The sequence below is a fragment of the Pteropus vampyrus genome, unplaced genomic scaffold (assembly GCF_000151845.1).
Source record: "Pteropus vampyrus isolate Shadow unplaced genomic scaffold, Pvam_2.0 Scaffold326, whole genome shotgun sequence".
NCBI lineage: Eukaryota > Metazoa > Chordata > Mammalia > Chiroptera > Pteropodidae > Pteropus > Pteropus vampyrus.
In genome coordinates, this window is record NW_011889107.1 from 68,156 (window position 1) to 84,445 (window position 16,290).

The 16,290-nt window shown below is 44.7% G+C and overlaps 1 long non-coding RNA gene and 1 pseudogene across 2 annotated transcripts in view; both read right to left on the reverse strand.

Moving 5' to 3' along the window:
- Positions 1-2,816: 2,816 nt before the first annotated feature.
- Positions 2,817-16,290, reverse strand: part of LOC111730642 — a 52,217-nt gene continuing 38,743 nt past the window's right edge. Inside the window, exons 2-5 of one of the 2 annotated variants that reach the window (XR_002776767.1) lie at positions 9,821-9,891; positions 8,479-8,519; positions 5,805-6,052; positions 2,817-3,656 (exon numbers count right to left, since the gene is read on the reverse strand). This is a non-coding gene — a long non-coding RNA (uncharacterized LOC111730642). The remainder of the gene's footprint in view (positions 3,657-5,804; positions 6,053-8,478; positions 8,520-9,820; positions 9,892-16,290) is intronic. The other variant, XR_002776768.1, reaches the window with a different exon arrangement.
- Positions 11,204-11,322, reverse strand: LOC111730670 (annotated as a pseudogene).

Below are 16,290 nucleotides of genomic sequence, written 5' to 3' on the forward strand. Positions count from 1 at the left end.
ACATACACATGTATGTGTATATATGTAGGGGGTGTGTGTACTGGATCTTGATGTAAAATGTGATTCTTACAAGTCAAAAAAGTGAAAGCCAGTATGCTAACCCTATTAATCAGATGCCACTACTATCCCCATTTTCAGATGAAGAAAATGAGGCACAGATAAATTATTAACTTGCCTAAGGTCACCAACTAGTAAATGACAGAGCTGGACTGGAACAGGATGGGGTGGAGATGGGAGGCTCCAGCGTGGCTCCAGAGTGTGAACTTTGAACATCCACTCCATGATGTCAGGAGTAGAAATGGCTATGCCATGCGGGCAGGACCAGTCTCGAGACCGGGAGGCATCCAGCAGGGTTTTCCTTTCACACACTGGACACACATTCCCTCCCTCTGTACCCAGCCCTCAGCGCAGGGCACACTCAGAGCAGACACCAATGAGTGTTAGCAGAAGGACCACACTGCTGATTCTTCTGGGTCATAAGAGAGGCAAGAGCCCATCTAATAGAATCGGTTCCTTCTATCCTAGGCAGAGGGGTTCAACCAGCCATGTGAAGGGTGAGCTACCCTAAGATTTGGTCCTTATTTCTCCATTCATGCTCAAAATGTAGGAGACATTTCAAAACCTTGTCAACAGCAAAACTGTCCTCGGTGCTCGTAGTGCCTGACAGGGAAATCAGCCCCGCTTAAATCTATGTCATAAATTTTGAGATTTTTGATGTTTCATTCCCCTGAATAAACTCTAAAATTCCTAGATCCTGAGTGCTTTATTGAACAAATCCCCTCTATTGGACTATCACCCTCTCTCAAATGTATATTGCCAACATCCATGGCCTCAAGATATCTCATCTTCCTCACTTGAATGTCCCAAGGCTCCCCCTCCATTGCTGACCACCAGGCAAATTTGGGCTGCTCTCTTGAGTTTACTCAGCTATAAAAGGAAGCCTATAATTTTGATATGTAAGGAGCTGGGGTGTGGTCAGATTCCAGAACCTGGCTGATGAACTCTCTCCTTTCTTCCTCAATGCAGTTCTTATAACAGCAGTCTTATTTTTAAATTCAGAGTTTATGATTCTTGTCCCATAACATACCCTGATGACCCTTCTTACAGAGGAAATCTGGAGAGTTAGGCATGACTTGACCTAAGTGAATCTGTCTCAGCTCCCAATAATCCCTGCTTAGAAAAGGAACTTCTGGAATTTTGCCTGGGATTATCAAAAGCTCAATGCACCATATTTTTCCCAAGCTCAAATTGAGGTAGTGTTGTTGGTTTTTTTTTTTTTTTTTTTTGGCTTCCTTCCTGATACCTCTCCCATCCCCAGAAGAGCCTCTGGAATGACCCTTCGCTGTCTGGAAGGGCCTCGAACAGAGAGCAAAGGCAATTGGGTGTAGCTATGTCTCAGCCCAGCCTGGCTTTTGGCTTCCTGTTAACCAGGATTGCTATGCTTCTCTGGTTTGAGAGCTTTCTCCTCAATAGAGAGGGCAAGGTCTTTTGGGTTCTGTTCTGCTATGTGAACATTAAGTCTGCCCCTCATTTTTTCTCTCTTGCTCTGAATGGGGTTCAGAATGCACCTTCCATCATCTTTAAGTCTCAGCATTTCAGGGAGGTGGGATTCAACCACACCTACGAAGGCTTTATCCTTTCCACAATCCAAGCCCAGAACCGCAGGTTTGCTCTGAGGAGCCAGAGCAAAGGAGGAGTGGTTGACAGGGCAGGAATCTGGCCACGGCACGGTATGTTGGGGCAAGGGTCATCAGTCATCACCAGGGCAGATGCAGATCTACACTGAGGTAGGTCAGTGCAAGAGTTTTGGAGTCACATAGGCCTATATAGGGGATTCTGGATAACAATTCCTTCTCATCAGAGTTTCTGGAGAATTAAATGAGATTAAATGTTTGTTAACCCTCAGTATCTGGCATGTAGTAAGAATTTAACAAATCCCAGCTGATATCATTAACATTACTTTTGCTGTTATCTGAAGAGCTCTGGTAGTCCCAAACATTCCAGGAGCTTCCAGGGCCTGCCCACAACCTCCCTGACCCCATAAGTGTCTCCAGATGTCCCCACCAGCATAGACACACCACACATCCTGCAGGTTGGATTGACGGTGGCCCTGGCTCCCCAGTTATCTAGTTATGAGGTCTCCATCCCCACAGATATGGGCAGTGACCCGACCCAGCTATACCTGCATTAGAGAAGGAGCACTGGGCTTGGAGAACGATGGGCTGGGATCCAATCCCGACTTCACCTCCTGATTCTGCTGAACCTCAGTTTGCTCATTTGTCAAGGTGTACTAACAGAGCCTGACTCATTGAGTCATTGTGAAGGTTATTATGGGAAAGTGTCCAGCTTGGGACCTGGTACCAAGTAGGGACTCAATAAAGTTTGCTAAATTTTAATTCAGCTGCCCAAGTGCCTGACCTTCATTTGAAAATTAAAGGAGGCGGTGGGCCATTTTAAGGAAATGGTTTCATGTATCATATTAAAAAAAAATAAATCATCATGTGCTCAAGGTCAAGCCTCGTCTTCACTGGCTTTATACTTGTTCCATGAATTTCTTGTTTTGATATATTTAACTAGAATTTGTAATTGACTTTCTTATATGTTGCTGTCATAATAAGCATATGCTGCACCTTCTCACATAGATTCCTAATCACAGCTTCTTCAATTTCTTAATCATAGCATTTCTTACACTAACTCTACTTATTTGAAGAAAATTCTCTGCCTGATGCTCCTTGAATTTGTGTTCAAGCTCAGACCAGGTGCTCTTTAGCGCTGCTAAAAATCCATCACTCTGAGATTTCTCTTTATTGCACTGCTACAATAGGACCACAACCTTATTCAAGACTTTCTCTAAAACAACTTATTTACACCTATTTTGAATGTTTATATTTTGCAACGTATTATGAAACATAAACACAAATTAGATATATTGTGTCACTGGTTAAAAAAAATTGAAGGAGTTGCATATTCTGGGGAAGGAAGGAGGGGTTGAGGAGAGGGTGGGTGGTCTTGGGAATAGACTTTTCCTCAAGAGCTCATTGGCAGCTCCTAGCAGCAAATCTGCCCCAGGAGGATTCTGGCTGGTCATGTGATGTGGAGGGAAAGTGGAAGAGAAAGAGAGAGGAATCAGAGAGATGATAAAGATGGGGCTTTTTCAAGAAGCACAGAGACCAAAGCTCTACCACCAGCCACCGGAGAAGCTGAGATTAGAACCCAGATATGTTTGAGCCTAAGGCTTGTGCACCTTCAACTTCCAGAAGCCATCTAGGGGGAAGATGTGGCTTTCCAATGGGGTCTGTGACTGATCCTCTCACTTTCCAGATCCATCAAATGGACCCAGAAAGCTCAGGGTTATCTGGTGTGACCTCAGGTCCCAAAAGTTGCTCAGGCTCCTCCCAGATTGTGATGCAAAACTGACAAATCCAGCCAACTCGATGGGGAGCTTCTAAGCAAAGTCTGCCCATTAGAAGAGTTCCATATTGGGCAGAAATGGCCAGATCTTAGGGTCCTCAAGCTTCTCTTTGGCTGGGAGCTGCCCAGAAAACACAACCTTGGCCTGAAGGCTCTGTAGATGGAAGCTGTCACCTTACTGCACCCAAAAGCTGAATGGTGAACTCTTCATTAAATTCTTCAATAAATTCTTCTCATCTTCTTTCCTGATTGGACAGAAAATATCACATTTACTAAGTCAGCAGTGGCTACCATGTACCTGAAGCCATATTAATCTGCTCTAGCAAAGACCCAAGATCAGTATGACAGTTGCATTTGGAGTTACTATTTGGTAGAACTTTCAATTGTCTATAGTCACGCTCTAAGATACATCTGGTTTCTGCAAAGACCAGACCGATAAATTAAACAGAGATAGGACAGAGACGATTATTCCTGCATCTTGAGATCCTTAATGATAACATTAATATCTGCCATCCTCCCTGGGATACAATATTGGTTTTGCTTTACCATCACGGTGGAGAGTGGGAGTGTAGAGAATAGAGAGTGGAAGGAGAAGGTGGGGAAGGAGGACAGATTCAGAGCCTTCCACTTGGTCTTCTCCACTATGGTAGCTCTTACCCCACAGGTCAAAGACCTGATGTAAGGATTACTCTATCTTTCAGGTATATCAGCCCCAGTTATATATTCAGAGATCAGAGAAATGAGTACTGAGTGGTCTTACCTCCTCCTTGTAAGCTGGACTCGGGACAGGACTCCATTAACTACTACCTGACTCTCATAAGTGTCCATAATGACACTTCAGGTCTCTGGGTATCGATGTCAACTCAGACATGTGTCCAATAGTCCTAGAAATGTCTGGATAGTTCCATTTCCCCAGTAAACAGCCTCTGAGTATATAGCCCTCAGTCCCTTTGGGAAAGGACTAGGAAGACCCTTACAGGATATGTTTGCTGTGGTATAGCATAGTCCTTTTCCCTGGAGGCCCAACCACCTCTTCAAACAACAGATTCTCTCTTCTACTAACACAGAGATCAAAACTGGATCAGGTCCAAGAATTGGGCAAGAGATTGTGACATTTTATTGAGGCAATCATCCTAAACTTTCTGTTTAAACACTACTGCTTTCTTTTAATGATACCCTTACTGGTTACACATCTATTTTCCTTGTAGGGATACTTTATTCTATTAACTACCTCCACAGCTCTCTACAGGTCAAGCTCCCTTGGCTGTCGCCTTGACTTAACTAGTTTTACAATAATCGTGACTTGGCTTTTGTATGGGGCCCCATCACCTCCATTGCTACCAATGCACAGGCTAAGCTCTACATAGACTTATCTCTGGCTTGCAGAGGAAAGTGCCACCTTCAAACTTAGTGACACTGGTGCCCTCTCACCAACATACTCCTGATGAACTTGGTCAATGATGTCTCCTCTGGGCCTACTCATGGGTTATCATCCTCTGATTGGTCTTCTGGCCTCACATAATATATCCACTCTTCCATGTCTGCTAACCCTGGGCCTTTTAATCCCTTTCTCCCCCATTTGCCATGACAATTCAGGCATTTCAAGTTTGTTGGGCATGGGCCATCCAGGAGCCTCCCAAACAGCAAGTTTGCACTGTCCCCAGGAAAGTTTAATCCCATATACACAAGTAAATAGACTCTCTTTTATCCAGTTGTCTGTGCTGGATCCCTTGATCTAACATTTTTAAAAATATAGTTTACTGCATAATTCTTGCAGTTCCTCTGAGGTATTGTCCCTATCCTCCCATATAAGACCCTGGCTGGGTCATGGTTCAATATAGCTCTAGTTATCAGTCTGGTGGTCAGCAAAAGAGATAGAGCAGAGTATGGAGAGGACTCCTATTGTCTGGTGGGGAAGAGCCTCTGCAGTGTCTTCCTGCATGTAGGGTGTGCTGTCTCTTGTTAGTGGCGGCGGGCCACCTCTGCGTGCTCTGATACTGCAGAGTCTGGGGAGCCAAAATATTCGGGTGTCCCATCCCATGTGTTCCACCCAGGTTTTCTCAACCAGGGCTCTGAACTTAGCACAACAGACTTGCTTCACTGAGACTTCTACCATCTTTGAAGCTCCATACTATCAAATCCTGACTTCTACCATCTTTGAAGCTCCATACTTTCAAATCCTGATCATAAACTTTTTCTGTGCTCCCTTTGCAAGAAATAAAGGCTTATTTGTAGGGTACCAAAACCTGCTTTGCACTTACATTTTTGTTTTTTTAAGTGCCCTCAGCTTTTCATTTTTTCTCTGTAAGGTCAATACAACTTAAATAATTTAATGCAGTTAATTCCATTGTCCTTTATGTATTGCTCCTGTGTTTTTCAAACACCTGAATTACCTCATGGCCAGGGTGGTGCCTCCACTGAAACCTCTTCCAGTTGTTATCAATGTTTAAGCAACTGAGCCACCTCCTTGTGCCAGGGACTATCGTGCCCCATATATCTCTGGGGATGGGGTCTTCCTTGACAGCTGGGCATCGAGTGATCCAGTAAATAAATCCATTTTACCTCCTTTGCCAATTTTGATCCTTCTGGAAGCACACGCCAGTGGAGTTAGGAATGCAAAATACTTATTGAGAGAGGATGCCTGTGAAAGATGGAGGGAGAGGAACAATATTAGGCCTTCTGATTGCAATGCAGATCTGATAAAGCCTCTGTCCCATTGGTTGAGAGCTGCCTGGGGAAAGTGTGGCTACCCAAAGGTGCTACAGTAAGAGGGGGGTACACTAACTGTACTCCTGGTAGCTTGTTATAGGTTGAATTATGTGTCCCCCCATCTCACCTTTCTCCAAAAAGAATATATTGAATTCCTAACCCTAAATAAAGTCTGAATGTCACTTTATTCGGAAATAGTGTTGTGGCAAATGTAATTAGTTGAGATGAGGTTGTACTGGAGTAGAGTGGGCCCCTAATCCAATATGACTAGTGTCCTTATAAGAAGAAGGCCATGTGAAGACAGAAACACATAAGGAGAATGCCATGCAAAGATGGAGGGTTGGAGTAATGCATCTATAAGCCAAGGAGTGCCTGAGGCTACCAGAAGCTGGGAGAGAGGCATGAAACAGATCCTTCCCTAGCACCTTCAGAGGAAACTCGACCTTGATGACGTCTTGATTTTACACTTTCATTTTCCAGAACTGTGAGAAAATAAATTTCTGTTATGTAAGCCACTCAGTTCGTGGCACTTTGTTATGACAGTCCTAGGAAACAAATACACAGCTGAATAGAAAGTTCCTTGTTGAAGGGAGAGCTGAGTGATGCACCTCTATGTTTGACGCAAAGCCCAAACTTGCTCTGAAGCCCACATTCTTTACTTCCTCCAGGGGGCCCATGAACTGGGGAGGGAGACAGTCAATGTCCCATGCTTTTCTATGGAAGTCCCCCACCACTACCATCTACCCTCCGTACTGGTCCTCTGCTGTGTAGACTAAACGAACCTGGGGTGATGGAGACTTAGGGCAGCCCCCTAGATAAGAGAGGCAAGGCTCTAGGGCACCATCTAGGCTAAAGCAGCTCATCAGGCCCCCTCGTTTAGTTGATGGAGAAAGACTTATGTTTGCCTCCGCCCACTTTGGGGCTTCTTTCCCCTGTGAGGCTGGCCCTCAGTTCCTCTGAAGCTGGAGACATTCACTGAGGGGAGAGAAGGGGACTGCAAAGGCTTCCTCATTTCAGGCCTAGCACCTCTGGGGAAGACCCTGCTACAGCCTCTGCCAACCAACACACACACATATTTCTGGGGAGAGGGTGTAAAGTTTTCATCAGATTTTCAAAGATGTCTCTGACCACCCCTCTAAAAGTAGGAATCTCTGGTTTATGCTAAACCTTCCTCTCAACCAACATCTCTTCTCAGCTCTGCATCAAGCTCACTGACTTCCTCCCCTTTCTACAGCCCCAGAGACCTGCCCTTTGGTGACACAATGGAACTGAGTTCTATTTTTCGCCAAAGAAGACTTTGGCCACCTTTCCCACAGGCTTACCCAGTGTCTCTGGAGCACTACACAAGTATAGCTCCATCCGCTTGAGGTCTCAGTGGGCTGGAAGTACCAGGTGGCTGAAACAAGCAGTCTTTGCAACTGGAAAAGACTGAATGCCTTCAGAAGCCTTTGGGGATAGTTTCAAGAAGTGGAGAAGGAAGCTCTGTATCTTAAGTTCCCACACTGTGCCGGGCCTGGTGCAAGATCTTTCCCTTTTGTAATTTTATTGTTATTGGCCTCCTTTTATAAGACAGAAGTCATGGGCTCAGAAAGAAGGGAATGGCCCAAAGCCACTCAACTACAGAGTGATAAGGTTAGACCTGACCCAGATCTGCTTCCTGGCTTGATAGTACACTGCCCTCTCCTAAATCATCCGCATGAAGAAAAGGATGGAACTCTACAATGATTCATCACCCACTTTAATTAAAATACAATCAAGATTTTGGTAAAGTTCCTTGGCCAAATTATTTGCCAAATTATTTTTCTGGTGTCAGGGAAAATTGTGAAAAAGACTTTGTCACAGGCAAAAAAAGAGTGTCCTATTTAGAGTTCTCTTCTAGGTTATTTCATATTTTATTATCCTTGAGATGTTTTAAGACTCTAAGTGTGGGCAATTAATAATAATGTAAAGTATTCTTTTCCATAGAAATGCAAATGGATTGCATCCAGTAGAATGCAATTGATTATTGCCTCATGGATAGACCAATTTTATAAATATTTAAAAATATATCAGCATTCTTATAACTTATATAAGTGAGGTTCTTTTAATTCTTCTTTAAACCAATTGTACCAGCTTACTGGTTTCCTCATTAATTAACTGACAGATGTTCATTATTTATTTGTAAATGACTAGGGAATTCATAATTATTGGGTGACCCAGATCTGCTAGTCATTGCCTGAAGTGTGACAAGTTTCAAGAGGCAGGATTTGCATTACCCAGAACTAACTTTTTAAGTTCTTTTTTGCCTCCAGCAATATCCAAAAAAAGTTGCAGTTACATTATTTGCTAAAAGTAATAATATTAACTACTACTACTTACTGATCTCTTTCAGGCTGTATACCACCAAATTCGACAACAACCTAGAAGAAATGGACAAATTCATGGAGATGTGGAAAACCTAATAGACCGATCACTAGTGAGGAAATTGAAACAGTAATCAAAAACCTCCCAAAAAAACAAAAGTCCAGGACCGGATGGCTTCACTGGTGAATTCTACCAAATATTCAAAGAAGTGTTAATACTAATTCTTCTCAATCTCTTCTAAAAAAAAATTTGAAGAGAAGGTAATACTTCCTGACTCATTTTACAAGGCCAACATTACCCTGATACCAAAACCAGACAAGGACAACACACACAAATAAGATCTCTTTCAGAGCCCATAAAGGGACATTCTTTTCCTTTTTGTTCTTTTCAAAATTTTTATTACTATTTCCTGTCTTTTTGATATTTATTCTGTGTGTGTGTGTCATAGGAAGGGCCATAAGCACAAATCTACCTGTGTCCCTGAGTAGAAATGCATGTGTGCTAGCCAAGGCCACATGGGAGACATTTATTGACACTGTCACCTCCTGTGTTTACCCTTCCTCCAAGGACAGACCATAACCCAGCAGGATGGGAAGAGGCAGGAGGTTCAGACTTCTTGGACACTGGGTCTCTGATAACAGGAAAGGCTGTTGGAGACTCCAGTACTGATAACCTCCTAGGCCAGTGTGAGCCAGACAATTCAGGAACTGGGGAGAGTGGGCAACTCTGACCAGGCTGAGGATCCACCAATGTCTGAAAGATGATGCTATTGGTTCCTGCTGGTCCCCTGCAGGGACCTGGCCTGAGCCGAGCTCCAGAGCAGGAAGGAAGTCATCCTGAAAGCCAAAGTTTAAGATGGTTCCCTAGAGCCATGGTCTCCAAATCTCTTTGATCTCATATCATTATTGGTTAAAAATAATCTAAGCATGCTGTTTCAAATATTTTATTTCTAAATATTATGTTTGTTTATCTCAATATCGAATAGTAATAAAGCTTAATGACCTTTTTGTTATGAAAATGCATATGAAGAAAAGTTCTTCCTGCAGTCCAGAGAATCTGCAACCCCAGAAAATTGTCTTCCTCCCTCACTTTGGAGACCACACAGCCTAGGAGGGAGCCCATCACCTGTCACTGTCAGCCTCCCTTACAGTTTTAACATAAACACCAGCTTATGTGAAAAGTGCAGAGTACTATAATTATCTGCTGTGGGGTGTTATTTCCAGGAGCCTAAAATGCTGGCACCTTTTGTTTTTGTTTTTGTTTTTAACAGTAGACAAGCCCTTCAGGCCAGAATGAAAGTTCAGGTCTAAACAAGGAATACCTGCCAGAGGGTAACACGTGGAAGGTATAAACTCACCCAAGCAAAGCCACACTGAATTATCACAATCAGATCCTCTTTCAGGGTACATCAGTTGAGGAGAGGGAACTCTAGAGGTGACAAAGGAATGTAATCAAGACAAAAAAAATTGTTATTGACATTCTCTTTTTTGCTTCCAGCAATATCTGGAGTTGTAGTTATATTATTTGCTAAAAGTAATAATACTAGTTACTACTACTTACTGAGCACTCAGGATTCCAAGCACTTTACATGTATTATCTCACTTAGTTTTTGAAATAATACTTGACATAAAGCATTATTATCTCATTTTTCATATGGGGAGCCTGAGACTCGGTGACATTAAATAAGTTGACCGAAGTCACCTGGCTGCCAAGTGGCAGAGCCAAGTTTCAGACCCAGGTCCTCTGGCTCCATGATCACCTTCACCATTACACTCTAGCCCGCCATGCTGCCTTCCTACCTGGGCACCTCCATCTTTAGGGAGACAAGAGATGATGCTTTTCTGTCAGTCTCCCTTCAAACTCCCTTAGAGATGGGGGTCTAAATGGACCACCAGCAGCTATGGAAAGACACTGGGATCAAGGAAGGCCACCCGCAGTCCCGAGCCCTGATCAAAATGAAATGAGTGGCTGGCACAGCCACTCATGGTAGCCTCAGGGCTTGAAGCTAGGAAGCATTTAAACTTGTCCAGAATCCCAGTCTTTCACTGACCTCTCAAACTGTGTCCCACAAAGGTAGTGCACCTTGCTTGGGAGGCCCTGTGGTTGGCCGATTAGGAGCAACAACCTTGGAATCCATCTGAGTTTTGAATCCCAGCCCTGTCACTTATCTGCTGTGCCTTTCTTAGCAAGTAGCTTAATCTCTTGGAATCTTGGTTTCCTTATCAACAAGATAACACCTATCTCACGATTGCTTTGTGATTTATTCATTTATTCACTCAACAAATATTAGGTTGAGCCATATGAAATTGGCTCAATGACATTTAATCATTTTTTAACTCACAAAAACAGCAATTTCCTATGGTTCAACTCTAGTATGTCTTATGCTGTGTTAGTTGGGGTTCTCCAAAAAACCTGAGAAATGGAACCAATAGGTTTGATAGATGATTGATTGATAGATAGATGATAGATGGTAGATGATAGATAGATAGATAGATAGATAGATAGATAGATAGATAGATAGATAATAGATAGGTAGATTTTAAGGAACTGGCAACTTACTCTTATTTTATGGGCCTGGCAAATCTGCTAACAGGCTGGAAATTCAGCTAAGAATTGACATTTCAGTCTTTTTTTTTTTTTTTTAATTTTAAAATATTTTTTTAGGCGAGGCAACCCTTGGTTGACCTCATGGATTGCAAGGACCTTGTCAGCTTACAATCCCTTATTTTTTTATTTTTTATGCCTACAGCACCTGGTCTTCCTCGGGGGTCTCCCATCCAAGTACTAATCAGGCCCAGCCTTGCTTAGCTTCGGAGATTAGAGAGGATCGGGCTTGTTCAGGGTAGTACAGCTATAGATGGCATTTCAGTCCTGAGTCTGAATTTTGTAGGCCAACAGGTGGGAAACTCAAGCAGGTTTCTACATGGTAGTCAAGAGATGGAATTCTTTTTTCAAGAAACCTCACTCTTTGTTTTTAAGGCCCTCATCAAATTGGATAAAGCCCACTCACACACTATGGAGGGTAATCTACTTTACTTAGAGTCAACTGATTGTAAATATAAATCATATCTACAAATACCTTCACAACAACATCGAGACTAGAGTTAGAATAGTGTTTGACCAAACAACTGGGTACCTTAACTAAGTTGACATAAAATTAACATTGTAAGTGCCAGCTATGTACTAGGCACTGTTCTAGGTGCTTAGGGTACACGAGTGAAACTAACAAAGATGCCTGAACTGTTGGAGCTCACATGCTAGTTCAGACACAGAGTCCGTAACAGTGTAATAAATAAGTAATGGTATATTAAGAGGTGAAAAGCACTGTAAGGGGAAAAAAAGCAAGCTAAGGGGGCACGAAAGTTCAGGGGACTGGATGGCACGTCTGCAGAGAGTGGTTGGGGAAGGCCTCATGGAGAGAGTAGGATCCGAGCCGAGCCGCGGCCTGAAGGAGTGAGGAGTCAGCCACACCAGAGCGTCCTGGGCAGAGGAAAAAGCCGGTGCGAAGACGTTAAGGCAGGAGTGCGCCTGGTGTGTTCTGGGACTGAAAGCAGGAAAACGCAGCTGGAATGGAGGAGCAGAGTGAAAGGGGATGCATTCGGAGGGGTGCCGCGGGCCTTGCAGGCCACTATCAAGTGAGAAAACAAGAGTTAAATCAGAGACACATGCATGTCGAGTGCCCAGCATAACGCCTGGCGGAAGGTAGTAACCATCCTTCTTGGTGACCTAAGTCCTTGGGCACAGGCCAGTGGACTCTGGGTCAGTGCTCTTTCCTCCCCACCTCTTGGATTCTGTGTCCTGGACTCCAGTTTTACCCACTTTATTCCCCAACAGGGATTTTGAGAGCCAGTGGACCACCAGGACAGCCTGGAGATCCAACAGCATTTGCCACTTATGTGAAAGAGTCAGACACACAATGAGGAGGCCAGAAATAGCCTGAACTGGCCGGGTTGAGGAGGGGCTGGCCAGAGACATACAGGCCACTGCCTCCACTGCCATCCAGCCCTGGCCTGCTTGCTCAGACTGCCCTGCCTGAAGCCAGGGCTAGCTTTGTCCCAGGCTTTGTTCCTGAGTCTCCAAGGCAAACAAACAAAGCCCCCAGCCTCCGCCTGCCGCCCAACAGGCACCTGGGGCCTCTGGGCCTGAGAATCAAAGCCTGTTTTGCAAAGGAGGCCCTGTGTTTGGAGAAACACCCATCCCCTGCTGCCCAGCCCTTCAAAGAATCCGCATTGTTCTGCCTTGAGAAGGCGCCTCCTGACTTGAGGGCAGGGTCAGGGCTGACGCAGGTGGACCTCTGATCTCAGGCCAGCCCCCCCCCCACCCCATGCCACAGGGGGGAGGGGAGATACAAGGGCCAAGCCAGGAGAGGTCTGCCCTCATGGCCCTGTGCCCTTTCCTGTCTTTTGCCCACCCAAGACCCCATCCCTTGCATCCTCTCTGAGGCCAGGACAGGGCAGCTTAGGCCCTTCTACCTGCCCAGACAGCAAAGCAGGCCTAGAAGGACATCAGGACAAGAACTGAGCTACAGACCACCGGGGTGTGCCAGGGCAAGTGTGTCAGAAAGACTGTGAAAGATGCCCTCATTTCACAGATTGTGAGACTAAGGCCAGAGAACAGATGGAACTAGACCCACGACCCAACTCAAGTTGGAGGAAGACTGCGACGTCACTCTGCACCCTTGGTAACAACACGCTAGACCAAAACATAGATCTTCTGACCTGAAGTCCAGTGCTTTTCTTTTAAGAAATATTTCATTTATACTCCACGCCATCCTCTTCCCCATTGTTGTTTCCATTGCAACTTAACTTTGGGTAGAGGTAACCTTTACATAAGTCCTCTTAACAGAGAGCGAAGGCCACAGAACTGGCAGTGGGGCCCAGTGGTCTTGATCACTCACTCAGCACTTGGAGACACTCTGTTGCTCCCATTTTCCTTCTCCTGACAACCTCACGTAGCCCAGAGTCATCGATGGGGCCTCGTCCCAACTGTACTGAGTGAGGTCTCTCAAGGCACAGAGAAGATAAGTCATGGGCCCAAGGTCAGACAGGAAACCAGGGAGAAGCCACAACTCAGAATCACATCTCAGGTGCTACTTCACTCTTCCTTCCCCTTCAACTACACTCATAAAGCTGTGGCATTCCAGGTCCTTTTGCCATAGTGTCCCCAGTACCAACATCTACTTGGCAGTCCAGGAGAGTAATTATGAGCAGAGGCTCTGCAATCAGACAGACTCGGGTTCCAGTCAAGGCCCCTTCACTGCGGGACCTTAAGCAAAACTTACTGGTGCATTCTGAGCCTCAGTTTCCTCCTCTGTCAAACAGGAATGGCGACAGCACCTAGTTTACAGGCTACTGTGAAGATTAACTAGGGAAGAAGGGGTATTGTGTGGAAAGTCCTCAGCACACAATAACAAACATTTAATAAGCGTGGTCATGATAATTATTATTATTCCTACTTTCACTATTTAGAGGAGAGGGAGAAGGAGGGGCCAGGGTAAGGTGTGGCACTGTTTTTTTCTGGGAGCCACCTTCTGAAGCAAACAGCAACAACTCCTTCCTGGCAGGCTAAAGGGAGAAGGAAGCGGGCAGGAAGGGAATGGGGCTGTTGCAGAGACTTTTGATCTCCAGCCTAGGATTCGCATTTTATCTACTTGGTCTTCTGGGCATGAGTGTTATTTTTTGACAGTCAGGATGTAGCTGTCTTGGTCATCTTCATCAAGCATCTAATGACCACAGAGGTCACTTCCAGCCCCACAAGCCTGGAAAGTTCCACAAGACTGTTTAGGGAGAGAGTATAGCAGAGTAGAAACTGTAGTGACACTGTGAGTAAGCCACTTAACTTCTGAGACTTGTTTGAGAAATAGGCAAGAACAGAAATTAAGTGTTCCACAGTGATGTAGCCACGCGTCTACTGAAGGAAATCAACTTTCCCTTCTTAATAACTCAGTAAGAGGAAGACACAGGAGCTCGTGCCACATGTGAAAGGACCCAAACCAAACGTTTGTTGAGAAGCTGTCACCATGCCAAGGACTTTCATGCAACCCATTCAATGAGTCGTCCCAACCACTTGCATCTCCATTTTTGCAGATGAGGGCACTGAAGTTCAGAGAAGTAAAGGTGACACAGCTAGTCAGAGAATGAGCAGGGATTTGAATCCAGTTCCTTCTGACTGAAGCGCCATCATCTTTCTACTGTAGGACCCACTGCCTCACTCTGTCTCCATTGCCATCTGTGTTCTGGAACATCATGTGCTGGACACTCTATTAATCACATTGTCCCAAATATCAATGGTCTCATTTATTCATCAAGTGAGGTGGAGGTAAAAAGTAGGTGTCGTTTACCAATTACTGAGGCCCAGAGAGGATGCTACCCACCTGCCCCACGCCACACAGTTCTAGAGTGGAGGAGCTAAGATTTGCCATCTGTCCTATTGGGTTCCAGAACTCTGGTCCTTACCACCTGCACCACTTTGCCATTCCCCTGTCCTCTGGCGAGCCTCTGAACATGGCACACCTTTGGGGTAGCATCAGGGAATATTAACAAGTCAGCTTTTCATTTTCCTTTTCTTGCTTTTTACAACATTCATCGTCCTCTAGCAGGGAGTCTGTGTCATGTGGAAAGATAAAGGTAGAGAAGTACAGGAAAAGGGAAACTGTAGAGAGAATGATAATTTACCAAGGTGTAAGAATCAATGCTTCATTCTTTTACAGGTACAAAAATTTAGTTTCTGAAAAGTAAGTATAATAACACGGTAGGGAAAGAGAATGGAAAAAAGACTTGAAACCAAGTTCTTGGAGGTACAGTTAAAGGAAGTGGAAATGCTTAATCTGCAGAGAAGTACTTCTATTCATTCAACTAACAAATATGTGTAAGGCTTCTCCTCTGAGGTAAGCATTGTGCAAGGTGCTGGGGTGTGGAAATGAGCAGGGCAGACATGGCTTCTGTGCCCATGGAACTTAAAATGAGTAGAATGGTCATGGTCTCTGCCTGCAAATATCTAAAGGGTCACCAAGGAAGAAAGACCAGCTTTGTTCTATGCCAGTCCAGAGAACAGGACTGGAATCATGTGGAAGCTTTAGTGGGCAGATTTCGTGCTGAAGAAGGAAGAACTTGACAAAAGGCAGAATGCTTCTGAGATGGACAGGTGGCCTTGGGGAAGTAGGAAGCTCCCTGTCACAAGGGGAAAGGAGGTATGTGCATTTCGAGATGACATGGTAGAGAGGCTGTCTCAGTTTGCTCAGGCTGCCCTAACAAAATTAAAAAATACCACAGACTAGTGGGGGTGGGGGCGGGGCTTAAACTATAAATATTTATTTCTCACAGGTCTGGAGGCAGAGAAGTGCAAGATCAAGGTGCTGACCAATTTAGTTTCTGGTGAGGTCTCTCTTCCTGACTTGCACATGGTGGCCTTCTCATTGTGTTCTCATATGGCCCTTCCTCACTGCATGTGCAGAGAGTGAGTGAGTGAGAGAGAGAGAGAGAGCGAGCTCTCTGATTTCTTAAGAGGACCATACTCTCATGACCTCATCTAACCCTAATTACTGCTCCAAGTCCAAATACCATCATATTGGAGGGTTAGTGCTTCAAGATATGAATTTGGGGAGAGGGACACATTCAGTCCTTTACAAGGGTCTCAGCATGAACAAGAAAGCTGGACTAGCTCACTGTAGAGAGCCTCTCCATAACTGATTCTGTGCTTCTGTGGAAATTGAGGATCAAGTGGACCCTGTGCTGGGAGTCGGGTATAACTCAGTTAGTCGAACTTGAGCAAGGTGAGGAGTTGGGAATCAGACAGAACTCCCAGTGGTTCACCCATTCCTTCTCTCCG